Raw genomic sequence first — 15,971 nt, forward strand, 5'->3', positions numbered from 1 at the left:
TTTTATTAATCCCAAGGAGAATTGACATCATTTTGACTTTTCTGTTTTCCTTGGAATCTTTTATTGTTACTAAAATATAATTATAATTATAATTGTTGCATTTTACATTTATTTAGATGAGGGTATAGATGATCAAGCATTTTTACATATGCCAGAACATATGATTAAAGAATTAATACCTACTGTTGGAAAGCGGTTTCATTTTCTTGAAAATAGAAAAAAATTACTTTCAAAAAAGAGAGATTCAGTAAGAATTTATATTTTCTGTAGCTTATTTTTATTGAAATTAATAATTTTTGCAAATATAGATTAGCAAATAAGAATTATCAAGTTTATAGAAATATCAATTCTATATTTTATGTCTCCTTTGAGTTTTGGTATCAAAAATTCAAAAGAGACATAAAATATAAAATTGATATTTCTATTCTTGATAATTCTTATCTAATGCTAATCTATATTTGCAAAAATAAACTTATAATTAACTTAAAAATGAAATAATTAACTTATCAGTTAAGTTATGAATCATCGTTGCAGGAAACTTCAACAGATTTGGTTACAGCGGACTTGGTTACAAGTGCAAGTGACATCGAAGAGACTGTCAGTACCTGTTCTTCGAAGGAATCCTGGACAATCGTGGATAATCGTGGAGAAGTATATATTTTTATACAAACTTTGAAATTATTTTCTTGAAATTTTATCGCATTTTTGAAGTAGCAAGTAAAAAAAATATATATATGTAATCCTATAATTTTTAATCTAGACTTTAAAAAAATTGCTTTCTGAATCCAGTTGTGGTCGACAAATTCTAACACAAATACGATTGACTGCATCAGACCGTAATAAAATAAGTCATTTAATTATTGACAAACTTCTGTGTAAATCTATGAACTATGTATACTATCTTATAAAATTGTTTGTATATGTATGTTTTTTATCACTAATTATTTCTATTTGATTGTAGAGTAAGTTCGGCAGATTTTCAGAAATGGGCTGAAGAAATAGTCAATGTTTTTAAACATGAAACAACATCGACATACAGGGTGTGTCCCAAAAGTCATGAAATATATTTTTTTAAAAAGATTTATTGACAATACCGGTACAAATTGTTAATATTCTTCAAAGTACTCTCCACGAGCATCTACACATTTTTTCCACCGACTCTCCCATGCCCGGTACGCCCTCTCGAAGGCCTCGACGGGAACCTCCTTCAAAGCTGTTGTCACGGCCGATTGGATAGCGTCAATGCTGTCAAAACGGCGTCCTTTGAGTGTGGTCTTGATCCTCGGGAACAAAAAAAAGTCGGCCGGAGCTAGATCGGGACTGTAGGGTGGCTGTGACAGCGTTGCCACGTTGTGCTTCGCCAGGAACTCACGGACGCGCAGAGACGTGTGGCTGGGCGCATTGTCATGATGCAGCACCCAGGTAGCGGCGATGTTTTTTCGCACGCGGATGACCCTTTTCCTCAATCTTTCCAGAACATCCACGTAGGCAGCGTTGACGGTCAGAATTTAACAAATCACGCACACGAGTCACATTTTCATCGGTTTGGCTTGTTGTTGGCCAGAGCGGAGGTCATCGTCCATATATATTTCATGACTTTTGGGACACACCCTGTATTATATTCCAAGTAATGCAAAACAAAAACGTCTTGCTAACGGAAAACTGTGGGACAAATACAATAATTTAAAAAGATACATTAAGAAACAAGCAATCATTGAAGACACTGAAGAGAAGACTCCAGAAAGTCCTGATTATGAAGAGGCATTGCTTACATTACGTGCAATTCAGCCAGACGATTCTAATCTTCTAAAGCTGTGGGAAGAAACGTTTAACGTAAGGAGGAAAGGGACTTCGATTGCTGAATATTATAACGAGTATCCTATTTTAAAAAGCTCGATTGCTATCTCACTGGTAATTTCATATAAAATTTGTGTGTGTGTGTGTGTGTGTGTGTGTGTATGCGAGCACGCAAACGCGATATAATATAATTATATATAAATAGGTAATAGATAGGCTATTCGGGCCTATATAATTATAAATTCTTCTAATGTAATGTCAATTATTACAGATACGTATATTGATTGTGGCATTGCAACCGGAATTGATACGCTTATTTTTCAAAAAAAATGGCCTGAAATTTGTCCATATATAATACAAATAGCTGAAAAAAAACAAGCATGCCCAGCATTGTGTGAACTGAAACATGGTATAGTATATACATTACGCGTAAAACAAACACACACACAAATATGTGTACACATGTCTATATTAATATTTCAGATGTACCAGTCGAAGTACTAAGTCTTTTTATTTTGCCTTATATCATTAATACATGTCACGTGAAGACAGGCAACAAAAAAAATGGAAACCTTCTAAAGTGGAAGTTGCTGACAACTTTATCTGTCGAATTCCTGTAAGTAACTTATTCTAACATGTTTGAAAAAAATATCTTAGTATTCGTATTTCAAATGTCATATTATTTTATTATAATTATTTATTTATTATATTTATTTATTTATTTAATATATTTATTTATATATTTATTTATTTATTTTATATATTTATTTGAATATTTATTTATATTTATTTATATATTTATTTATTTATTATAATTATTTATTATAATTAATTGTTATATTATTTTATTTTCTGTAGAATATAGCACAATTAGAACCTGTATTACAACAACGAAAAGAGAAACTTCAAGCTGTGGGTTTAACTCTTCAGCCAACAGTGATTGCAGTGGGTTCGCTTATAAACCTTACATCTTTTTACGTTCTTGTGAATGTACTTGTAAAGTACACAGTGACAAGTTTGCCAAATGCAGTAGATCTGTGTTTTCAAACCTTTTTTGCACTAGATGCAAAGTATCCAGTAGACTGCGAAAGGGTATGGTATTTTTTACAACAATTTGTGTATTGTATTACCAGCGAAAAATATTCCCGAAATTTTATTTCTTTAGATATAATTTGGCATGATATAAATGAATTAATGTCTTCAAAATAAGTTCAAAATAAATTATAAAAATAATTTTACGTTCTTATTAAATAAATTACGTTAAAGCTGTTTTATTTCAACATATAGTAAATATATATTGATATTATTTTTAAAAAATATATAGTTTTGTATATTTATATAGTATATATCCGTGAAAATGCTTAAATGCAATATTTGTCTTAAAATTATATCTAAAAGGAAATTTAAACTGCATCTTACGGTTGCACATCAAACATGTCTTACAAAGGACATGTCACAACTGTCCGGAACCGATTTGATTCTTCTTCAAATATGTTGTTAAATACACAAATCTAAAAGACACGTATTTTTTTATATGTGCGGATATTGAGTTTTAAGGGGTGAAACACCCCTTTAAAGAAAAACGGTATTTTTCTTTAGGATCGAATATCTGGTAAACTATAAGAGGTAGAAAAAAAGACGTACAACAAATTTTAATGGCTTGAAGAGTACTTTAAAGTTATATGAACAAAATTTTTTTATTTTGAAAAAAAAATTAAGTGATGGGGGTATTTAAAAAGAAATAAAAATAAAAAAATTTTGTTCATCTCTGACTGAACAAGCATGGGACTAGAAAGGATAGTAACAGCGCTATGCAACAATAAAAAATGATGGTAAACATTTTTTTGGAGATTATCTTTAAAAACTACGATACCATCATAAAGACATAGACGACGTTCTTCAGTAGCTTTATACATTGTCCATTCTTTTAGTGCTCTTGGTTTTCTTACAAAATCCCTTGGACAAGTGTCTGCTAAGGAAAGAAGAAGAAAAGATATATCCCATCTTATTTCTCTATGCAGTTTCCATGGACCATTCCATGTGTGCCACACTTCAAGCAATCGTCTAAACACTCCATGCCCCAAACCAAGTGAAATGGATCTAACCTGAATTGAAAAATCATCCCTATATTAATCTGTTCAAGAGGTGATTATCCACAGTGATAAAGAGATTGTCCCCTATTTTTAAATGATTCGTCTGTTCTTAAAGATTCATTCAGTTCAAGATAAACCCGTCTTGAATGTACAGTCTCTCCTATAACAGTGCATTTTTCACATGATCCTCCATATCCTATACAGCATTTTATCAGTGAACGAGCAGGTGCATCAAGAATGAAGTTTCTTATAATAAATGGATATGTAATCCCATTGAAAGTATAACCATTTTGAAATAAATTTTCAACTTCATTGACAAAATCATTTAAGAAGCTTCTTACATCTTTGGGATCTGTTCTTCCAAAATAAATACTTATAACAAATGGCTCATTTTCCGATTCAACAAGACGACCTAATATTGGCCAAAATTTAAGGGGTGAACTTTTAGAGATTGGAAGTTCATCCATATTGACATCAATGCAAATTTGATGATATATATTTAAATATTCAGCAACATAGCATCAAGATTAAATCGTATGCTTTTATACCATATTTTAGCTTGTTCCATTTCTGTAATATTTAAATGAGAGGGGGTCTTCAATAGTGACTTATAATTCTTCGGCAAAGTAGGATGCACTACATGCAGCTCAATAATAAATCGTTAAGTTTTTGCATGGAGAGGACTCCCCCCTCTAATGCCCATTCACGGATTGCTTCTGTAACATATGCTTCTTTAGCTTCATCGTTAAGAATTGTCACTCGTAGACACAGACTGCCCATTTTCATTGTAATCAGTTGTATTATTGCTACTAGATAATTCTTCCTCACTACCAGCAACAAAGTTATCATTATTAATTTCATACTCAAAATCATAAGGTTCTCTTGCATGTTCATATCTGTTGCATAAAAATCTATTGGAAGCAATCACAGTGTCTTGATTTTGTTCACAAAATATCTCAGATTCTAATGACTCGTCTAAACTTTCATTTGAGTTTTCATCTAATTCACTTGATTCCTCTTCAAATGATTTCTGAACTCGTGTCACTATTCTCTTTATTTCATTGCGTCTAATTTTTTTCTGTCTCTCTTTCTCTACTTTTCTACGCAGCTTGCGTTTATAACATTTACTCTGAATCTAAGAGATCAACAAATACACGAAAACATAGGAAAAAAATAGAATTATATTAATTCATGGCATTAGAAATGTTAAAAATCAAATATACGATGTTAAATATACAAATTATAAGTAATTATAAATATTAAACGGCAAACATTAGAAGTAAGAAACGCTAAACAGAACAAAGAACAAGGAAATCTTTAGTAATAGGATATCGTTCTTCACAATACATCTACTCAACGCAACAGTATAAAATATTGCATAATGTATTGCGAGGTTCTAATATTATAAAATTGATATGGCAATTTTTGTAGTTTCGAAACTTATTGAAGAAATAAGAGTCTCAAACAATGACTTGAACGTAATAAAATACATTAAACTATCATTTACTAAAATAAAAATAATAATATATAAATAATATACAAATAATACATTCTTTATAGACCAAAAAATTGTTAACACATTATAGCTAAGAGCTGCATCTAGTAGATATAAAATCTGATATACATAAATTTTTTTTCAATACAATATAGAAACTTTTAACAATAACGATTTGATATTATTTATTATTTTATATAATTTGTATTTTTAAGTCACACGCAGTGGAATTATCGGTTGAAAAATAGATAAACAGTAATGCGGATATCATGCTTGTACTTCCTTTCAGTAAAAAACGTAATAAAAAAAGAAAGAATGTGTACTTACTGGAAGATCAGCCATACTATACATATATGTATTTTTTCTTCTTTTTCGTATTTTTATTATTGGCACTTATTCCTCAAACGGGCTCGATACCGCTACTGTTAATTCTTTGTGACGTATAACAATAAACTTCAAATACGAAATCTGAAAAACAAAGTCCGAAATGTATGTTAAAAAGTGTGTGTAGCAGTATGTCGCTCTGTTGAGTGTCCGCAGTGACGAACTCATAAGTTGAACAAATCAATTTGTTAAGCCTAAAGGATTGTGCGGATTCTAAATACCTACCTCAAATATAATAAAACCACAGATGATATAATAAATTTCAACACTGTCAATGGAACATATAACGAGATGCAACTTGTTATTATAACTTATTGTTAACTTGTGTGTCAGCTTAGAGTAGTAGCATCGATGCGAGCGCCAAAGATGCGATAATCAAAACCGCCAAATTCAAAACTATATAAATTTAAAGAACAAATTAAGCGTTAGATTAGATAACGCTTGATTTTTATGAAACGCAAATGTCAACTTTTAAAATTAATTCTTCTTCTCCAATTTGTTAAATAAGTTTTCTTTAAAATTGATATCAATTTGTATTAAAATTAACAGATTTTATATTAGTATAAAATCTAAAATGTGTTTTAATACAATAAACTGACGACAATTAAAAAAAAAAATTATTTAACAAGTTATAATAATTAGAGCAGGAGACATCTAAATTGCTATATTTCTAGACGTCTAAATTGTTATATTTCCAGACGTACATTTAGATTAGACGTTATCTAGATTTCTTCGACGTCGGTTAGATGTTGAATCGACATCAGCGTTCTGGCTGGGATGGAGTGCACTCAAGGCGCATCATGAAAAGGACACGCTTAGCAATAAAGTGATTCTGATTCGGCGTATTTGCGGTTGCAAAATGGAAGAAGGTGGCAATATGAACGATCATTTGACCAAACTGACAGATCTGTTTCAAAAGTTAACTGACCTCGGTGAAGAACTCTCAAACAGTTGGATTGTCGGGATGATTTTAAGCAGCCTAACGGGCCTGAGCACAAAGATTGTCGTAGTCGTTTCCGACAGTCGTAGACGTAAGTCGGAGACGTAAGTCAACGCACAATGATTTACATAAACGTAGGCCGTACAGCAGTATACATGGCCGTATCACCGTATGCCATTTCAAGTTGTATTATTTCAATTCTGTGATTACAGTGATTATTTGAATAATATTTAGATTTTTTTATTCAAAAAAATGAATGATCATTATTATATTTCAAGAAATCTAGGTACAGATAATTCTATTTTTTATCATGAAGACATAGAATCTGCAAATGAAAATGTTATTATTGAAGAAAAAGAAGGAGATGATTATCTTATAGAATTATATAGAGAACGAAGATATTTATATGATAAAAATGATAATAATTTTAAAAATAAACAAATGAAGAAAAATGCTTGGAGAGAAATTTCTACTATTATGCAACAGAGAAACTCATAGGTTAGTAAATTTATTATAACAATATGTTTTGCAGCTATTATAATATAATAGTTATTTTTACACTTTTAAACTATAAATAATTAAATAAATATTTATTATAAATTTTACAGATGAACATTACACGCCTGAGTATTGTCAAGCAAGATGTACTTCTTTAAGGAATCAATATATAGTCGTGAAAAAAGATATATTGAAAATGAATATAAAAGTGGTAATGCTCCTTCAAAACGCAAATTATTTGCGTTTTTTTTCCCAATTATCTTTTCTTGATAATTTTATTAAGAGAAGAAAGTAAGTTACTTTAATATTATAAAATTAATAAAAATAATTATTTTAATTTAAAAATATTTTATTACTTTATTGTAAAATTGTTTTATTATTTTTCACAGTACTTTTACTAACATTAGATGTAACAAAAATGCTGTTCAATCTGAGCAAAATTCAAAAATTTCGAGTCATAAATTAAGTTATAACAAATTAAAAAATACTGGTGATTCTACTAGTGGATCAGAGAATGAAAATACTATTATGCTACAAAGAAAAAATACTAGTGCATATGTAGATATTAGTGCATCTACATCTCAAATTCAGGACAACTTTATTCAACAAAACAATAATAAAAATTCTCAAGAAATAAATACTTCAAAATCTAAAAAACGTAAAATTGATCAGACAAAAAGCATTGACGATACATTTACAGATATTAGTAATACTATTATGAATTTTCTCGAAAATTCAAAAGGAAATACTACAGAAAATGCACAATCGCCTTATCAATCATTTGCTGAATATGTTTGTTCACATTTAGAACATATTTCAGAACCTGAAAAAACAGCAAGAAAGAAGTTAATAATTGATGCACTCTCTACACCATTACATTAGATGTAACACCAAATATTACTTTTTATTTTATTTATAAAAAAGTGCTTTTTATATATTTATTTTTTTTTTTTTTATTTAAAGAGTTTATTTATAAAGAATTTTATTCATAAAAAAGTGCTTCTGTTTTTTTATTTAAAGAGTTTATTTATAAAGAATTTTATTCATAAAAAAGTGCTTCTGTTTTTTTTATTTAAAGAGTTTATGCACTTAAAAACAATTATGTTTTTCATATTATTTAAAATTTTATTAATTATTAGAATGATTGAATTATTGAAAATTATTTTAATTGCACATTGTTTGGAAAATATCTAAACTCCTAAACGACCTCTTCCTTGTTCGTTCTCACTCCCACTCACCCGCTATCACTCGCTCTCTCATTCTCTCTCTTTCTGACTTCACACGCATTCTCGCTCCCCCTTTCCCACGGTCGTGACCCACAAATCACGGGCTATCTCCCTGAGGTAACTAGACCAATCAAGGAGCAACACATCAATCATCGTGCGCACATGTCGCCTCTAAAAGGATCTCGCTATCATCGTCTCTGTACTTCGTTTCCGGCAACAACGAGCGGTTCTCTCGCAGCTACACTCGTGTGAACAAGAAAGTGAAACGGATCAAAAGGTGAATATCAGGAACTCTACAACGGATCAGTGCTATCTCTCGGACTCTCTATCTCCAAGGAACGATTATAGGATCTCTCATAGTGACAACGGACTGCGACAAGTGAATCTCAACGAACAGATCAAGCGACATAACAATCAGTGCGGCCATTGTCGCTCTCCTCGAGCGGCCACGTGTCGCGATATCCTTCGGACTTCTCCATACATTTTTCTCGTCATAAAGACCAAAGACATTTTATTTTCCATTTTTTGTATATTCTAACGTTTCTTGATTGGCAGAAGGCCAGTATTAAATGCCGCCGTACATTATTACAATAAATTAGAATTATATCGTTGTGTGAAACATCGCCCGTTTTGATTTTGTGGTTTCTGCCCATATTTCCGCCTCACTCCAACCAACCAGAATTCTCACCGGACTGTTATCTCAACATACATTTATTTTATTTTATATTTATTGACCTAGTTTACACCCAGCCGTTCAATTCCGATTCACTCCGAAGAGAAGTGAAATTTCTTGGGTGTAAACGGCTTAATTTCGATCTACTTCAATCCTCTTTTCTCACGAACTAGTATAATCCAAGTGTAAACGTTTTCTAAATCCAGTTCACTTCGGAATTAATGAATCGGGATTAGACGGCTGGGTGTAAACAAGGTCATTGTTAGGAAATTATATGCTTGAGTAACAATATGACAAATTATTTTGTTAAAAATGTATAAATTTTCACTAAGAATTTAAACTTTTTTTAATATTACAAAACTCCCTAAAAGTATTTTTAAGTAACTTTCAATATGTTTTATAATATAATTTTACATATGTATTTTGTGTTTTTGTTTTCAAATAATTGTATTGAATTACATATTAAATTTTTGTATTAATAATGGCATTTTATTATAATATTAAAATAAAAAATAACATTATCTTTTAATTTTATACAGATCTGCCTTTCCAAAACATCATAGTATACATAAAAAAATATTGATTAAAAACTTATTTTATCACTTATATACTATGCTTGAGTAATTGTATTTAAAATTTAAAGAAAGATAATATCAGGTGAGTAAAAAGATTTTTGAAAAATTAGAATTATTTTAGATAATTAGATAACAGATAAGAAAGCTTATTCACATGGAAGCATAACATGATACAATTAAAATTTTTAGATTTAAAATTGCATGATTAATTTATGTGGAAACTATGGCTTCTTAAATAAAATATATTATATAAAAAATCTTAATAAGTCTCTTAAAAATATTTCAAAGCTACGTTAAAGTTTTTGGTGAAATAATATTTTTTGAAATAACACAATTTTAATAAATATAATATATTATAAATTAAGAAATATTTTTAAGAAATATTTTTATTTTTAGCGGCTCTTAGTATTTAATAAATAAAATAGATGTGATTTTTACAAATCCGGCCAATAGAGCCAAGCACGAAAATTAATTCTAATTTTTTAGGAACTGTATCTCTTGGTTTGAGATTACAAAGTACCTTCAATTAATAATCCTCGAATTTACAACGGGCAGTCGCCCGGCAAGCGAAAGACGCGGGTTCAATTCCCGCTTCAGCGACTTTTCGGACCAATATTTTTCTCGCCTATTTTCCCGTTGTAAGTTCGAAGACTATTGGCCGGATTTGTAAAAATCACATCTATTTTATTTATTAAATACTGAGAGCCGCTAAAAATGAAAATATTTCTTAAAAATATTTCTTAATTTATATATTCGCGTCTGGGCCTAATCATGGCGCTATTTACCAACATACATTATAAGGCAAATGAAAAATATAGGATCGAAAGGGTCTGAATAGCTTAGAGGTAAGAGCAGTCGCCCGGCAAGCGAAAGACGCGGGTTCAATTCCCGCTTCAGCGACTTTTCGGACCAATATTTTTCTCGCCTATTTTCCCGTTGTAAATTCGAGGATTATTAATTGAAAGTACTTTGTAATCTCAAACCAAGAGATACAGTTCCTAAAAAATTAGAATTAATTTTCGTGCTTGGCTCTATTGACCGGATTTGTAAAAATCACATCTATTTTATTTATAATATATTATGTTTTAATCATGTAAAAATGAGAATAAATAACATAACATGGGAATAAAATAATATATTATTTATTTTTATTACGAAGTTTTATCATATGTACTCGTATATTCTCCATGTAAACCTCTTTTTATATATTCATATTGCCATTCTACTTCGCCTGCAGAAGTTACAAAATAATCACACAACATATCTCTTTGTATCAAGCCTGCACGAGCATTTGATATTATTGATTGTCTTTCCCTTGATGGTAATCATTGTACATATTCATCAATATTCTGTGAACACTGGCTGTATGTTTTTTCCCCATTATTTTCTTATTCCGTCATAATAAAATTATGTAGACAAACAGTGGCTGCCACTACCATATCTACTGTTTCAGGCTTCATACACAAAGCTTGATGAAATATATTCCATCTGTTACTGTATATTCCAAAAGCACTTTCCACTGTTTGTCGAGTTCTTGAAATTCTATAATTAAAAATTTGTTTTTTGTTTGATAAGTATTTGCCAGAATATGGCTTCATTATTCTGGTTGAAAGTTGAAAGGCATCATCTGCTATGAAAAACCCTGGCATATGAATATCACATCTTGGTAGAATGGTTCTATCTTCTGGCAAGTTAAGAGTATTATTTCTTAAACTGTTTCCTATTTCAGAATCTGAAAAAATGCCTCCATCGCTATTTCCACCATAAGCTTCAATGTCAACTAAACTAAATCTATATCTATAATCGGCAATTGCCATTAGTACAATGCTATATTGTTTTTTTATAATTATAATAAGAGCATCCAGAGTTGGGTGGACATCTCAATATAATGTGCTTGCCGTCGATTGCTCCGAAACAATTTGGCATATCCCATCTTTTCCAATAATTGTTGACAATATGAGTCCATTGTTGTTTTGTCGGTGGAGAAAGGTACAATGGTTGCAAAACTTTCGTAATAATAGAACATACTTCTTTATTTAACATTCTAACTGTAGATTCTCCTATACGAAAATTAAAGGCAATTGATAATGTTTGATCTCCAGTTGCAAGAAATCTGTAATAGTAAAAAATAATATAAAAGTTCTTTCTGAAATAATTACTTGTAAATTAAATTAATAAAGTTTAATTAGAAAAATAAAAAAATTACTAATTACATATATTGTATTTTGAAAAAAAATATATAATAAATTTATATTAAATTTTTGATACAAATTTAAAATTAAAATAACATTAAAATAAAATTAATTACCTTAAAGCAATTAGCAATCTTTGTTCTGGTGGGAGTGCTCTATAGCTCCTTTTTATAAGATAAGGTTGTAATAGATTTAGAAGCTTTCCAAAATTCGGTTTAGACATTCTTAGATAGCGAAAGAACATATCATCATCCTTTTTCAGTTCTTGAAAAAGATTATCATAATGACCATATTGACGTCTTAATCTGTTTATTGGTCTTACATGCCATCTCCTATTAATCCATCTTTTATGCTGTGGTTTTTTCTTTTTTATTAGATAATAACATAAAAAAAGCCAATATATAATAACAAGTTTGTTTTTTCTTTTCATTTTTTATATTTTATAAATTTGCAAAATTTATATTTTAAATATTAACAAAAATATTTTTTATTTTGAAAAAAACGTTCATACACGCAAACACATACATACACGCACGTATACACACAATAAAATTAATGGAAAAATATTATTTTATCAGTAATTTAGTTTATTAGCTTTTATATAACAGTACAACTTTTGTTGATAGATTATATTAATTGATTATTTATAATAATATTTTATAATATTAAAAATATTTTACTAATTATAACATTTTTTATAATTATATAAGTTTATAAACTGTAATCGTTTTACACAGAATCACAGAATTGAAATAATACAACTTGAAATGGCATACGGTGATACGGCCATGTATACTGTTGTACGGCCTACGTTTACGTAAATCATTGTGCGTTGACTTACGTCTCCGACTTACGTCTACGACTGTCGGAAACGACTACGACAATCTTTGTGCTCAGGCCCTACCACGGAGCTACGACACCCTAGTCACGGCGCTCGAAACAAGGCCAGAGGCAGACCTGACGTTGAGCTTGGTGCAATCGAAGTTGCTCGCAGAGTACAATCGTCGAAAGGAAGCGGATAGCAATGGTGGCGATGGCGGTGAAGCAGTATTAGAGACAACGGACAGAAACACGACATGTTTCTTCTGCAAAAAAAATGGGTACATAAAGCATGATTGCATGCGATACAAAACTTGGTAGGAAAAACAGGATAAAGGAAACAAGATGTCGAAAGCGGAAGGAAACAAGATATCAAAAGCAAAAGAAAACAAAACGTCGAATCCGGAAAAGCTCAATAAAGTAGAACAAAATTAAGACTTTTTATTCATGATTAGGGCAAACAGTCATACAGGTTGGGTTATTGATTCGATGATTATTTGTGAATAAAGATGGCGTTGAATCGCGCGCAACAGTTTCGGAAGTGATGTACGTTTCGGGCATTAACGAAAATTTGCTGTCGATTAAGAAATTTCTGAACAAAGGATAGTGAATTTGCCGGGCGCGTGTGAAATTTCGTGTCGCGACAAATAATCGGAATTGCGGACGAACATTCAAATTTATTCCGATTACGTGAACTCATCGAGGCATGTGTGGTCACTGAACACAAATCGAAATGCATCCATTACTGGCATCGAGTTTTTGGCCATCGCGATCCAGAAGCAATAAAGTTAATGTGTTCTAAAGGACTGATCAATGACATAGTGATCGAAAACTGTGACATTGAGATATTTTGTAAAGTGTGTGCTCAGGAAAGTTAACGCGCATACCGAAACAATCATCGAGCAAATCAACCAGACCACTTGATCTCATCCATACAGATGTTTGCGGACAGTTTCACCAAGCGACATGCGCTATGTGCTCACATTTATAAATGACTTTACCAGGTATACTATAATTTACTTGATTAAGCATAAGTTAGAAGTCAAATTCAAACTGAAGAAGTACATAGAAGTACATAGAAGTACATAGAAGAGATAGGAGATGTAAGCTTTTTGTTCTACACTGTGCTGTAATGGCCATGCGTTACTAATATATAAATTAAAGAGAACAGAAAGATTAGGGCCTGATGAACGGACGTAGCGCGTATGCGTCACTACAGTAAAAATTATATCGAATAAAATTGTAAATGTTAATTATACATTTGTAAAATAAAAGATGATGTTGAGTGTATCACAAATATCATTATAATGTTAATACTTGTTTGTCATTCTATAGCAAATCCGAGAGCGAAAAAACGAAAGTGATGCAAGTAATGCTAAATAATGTTCAAGACGATAATGATGAAAAAAGTCGAACAATGTGACGATTTTGTGAACCACATTATCGTGTAATATTTTTTACTTTATTCTTCATTTTAGTGGAATGTCTACTGCGGAAACCATTAAAAAAAAAAAAAAAAAAAAAAACGCGTCAACAATAGTACCTTATGGGTGACGTGAAAACTATTGTTTTATTTATAATTATAATTAATTCCATCATATAAACGCATGATGTTTTCGACATGAGATGTGAATATTACGCATCTTGTTTTAAAAAATTTGATGTCTCATTTATTCTATTAATCAATTCAAAGATTAATATTCGAATAATGGTAATCGATTACAAATCAATTTGTTTTTTTAATCAGTAAATGTGTTTAATTGGTTAAACAATTAATGTAATTAATCGGTTTTTTACAAGCATTAATATAAACCTATCAATTTTGGTGATAATTTTGTCGAATTTGCGTTAACGCGTATACATACAATCTTTTATTTATTTTTCTTGACAATTGTAATTGCGAGATAGACGTTGCGCACAATAAAAGGAATAAGAAACAGAAAATGAATAAGAGAATAACAGGAACGGAAATAGGAGATAGTGTAATATAGGGTGCTTTCCATTTATGACGACTTGTGCCTATTTGAGTTAGCTCAAGTCAGCAGCGCCGATATGATAAATGGAAAGCACCTACTGCGCAGAAGTTGATGCGCAATAGGTCTTCCCCAGTAAGAAAATGACATGTTGGAAAGACGACTATTAGACGGTTATATCATTTATGGTTGTGAAATTAATATATTTAATTAAACTATCTTTCAAAAATTTAAAAATTATCAAAAATTTTGTTTTTATATTGTGTAAAAACGTTTATCTGCAAATTTGTAACTTGTATCATGATATGAAGCAGTTTAAAAATAAATAACAATATATAGTAAATTAATAGAATAATATTTATCAAATAAATTTATAATAGGTCAGATGTAGCAATGTACAATCTTGCAAATTGTAACATTATAGAAATATATTGCAATATATTATAATATATTAATATAATAATATTTGGAATATATATTAAATATATATAGCGTTTTTTTCGAATAAAGTAGGTTTCTCCATTGTATGTACAATATTTAACATATAAAAATGAAACCTTGGATTATTTTATATTAATAAACTAATTAAAATTTAACATTATATTAAATATTTTATTGAACATATTTTACTTACGTGTAGTATGTAGTGATATATAAACGATTTTCTACGAATAATCTCTCTAATTAGTACTAATATAACAGAATTTATATGTATACGATCAAATAAATAGGTAAATTTATTTTTCGACGTTGGTAAAACTGAATGTCACACAACCTAACTCTCTACAAAAGCAGAGTTAGCAAAAGTTGACTTGTGTTGTTGACACACAGCGACACATTTCAAATGGAAAGCACAAATGATGATTTCCCTAGCCTTGTGTCGATTTGAGTCACTAAATGGAAAGCACCCATAAAAGAAAAAAGGTGATTTTAACGCAGATGTCACGTCTGGGTGACTTTTCCTATACCAGAGAGAAGAATGAGAGGGGCCACGTTGGCGTTTTGCCTGTTACCGTTTTACAGGACTGCTTGAAACGCCCCTCGCACCCATTTTCAAAGTTGGAACTATTTTGCACACCCATTTTCTGACACTATCAGTAAAGTCTGTACTTGGTGCGTGTCCGTGCTACGCCCATAATTTTCGTGTTGAGAAACACGGTATCGAATTCATTCCGTATAATATGCGCGTGATCTTTTCTCTTTATATATATATATATATATATATATATATATATACATATATATAATTTGTATAGAAACTGTAAAATATAATTATAAAAGATATATATGTGTAATAAAATAAATC

General features: G+C 30.3%; 1 pseudogene; it reads right to left on the reverse strand.

Annotated features, from left to right (window-relative positions):
- Positions 1 to 7,955: 7,955 nt before the first annotated feature.
- On the reverse strand, positions 7,956 to 12,303 carry LOC145943400 (uncharacterized; annotated as a pseudogene).
- Positions 12,304 to 15,971: the final 3,668 nt, after the last annotated feature.

Source organism: Prenolepis imparis, unplaced genomic scaffold (assembly GCF_030444845.1).
Source record: "Prenolepis imparis isolate NDT839.2.m4 unplaced genomic scaffold, iyPreImpa1.0 SCAF_12, whole genome shotgun sequence".
NCBI classification, from domain to species: Eukaryota; Metazoa; Arthropoda; class Insecta; order Hymenoptera; family Formicidae; genus Prenolepis; species Prenolepis imparis.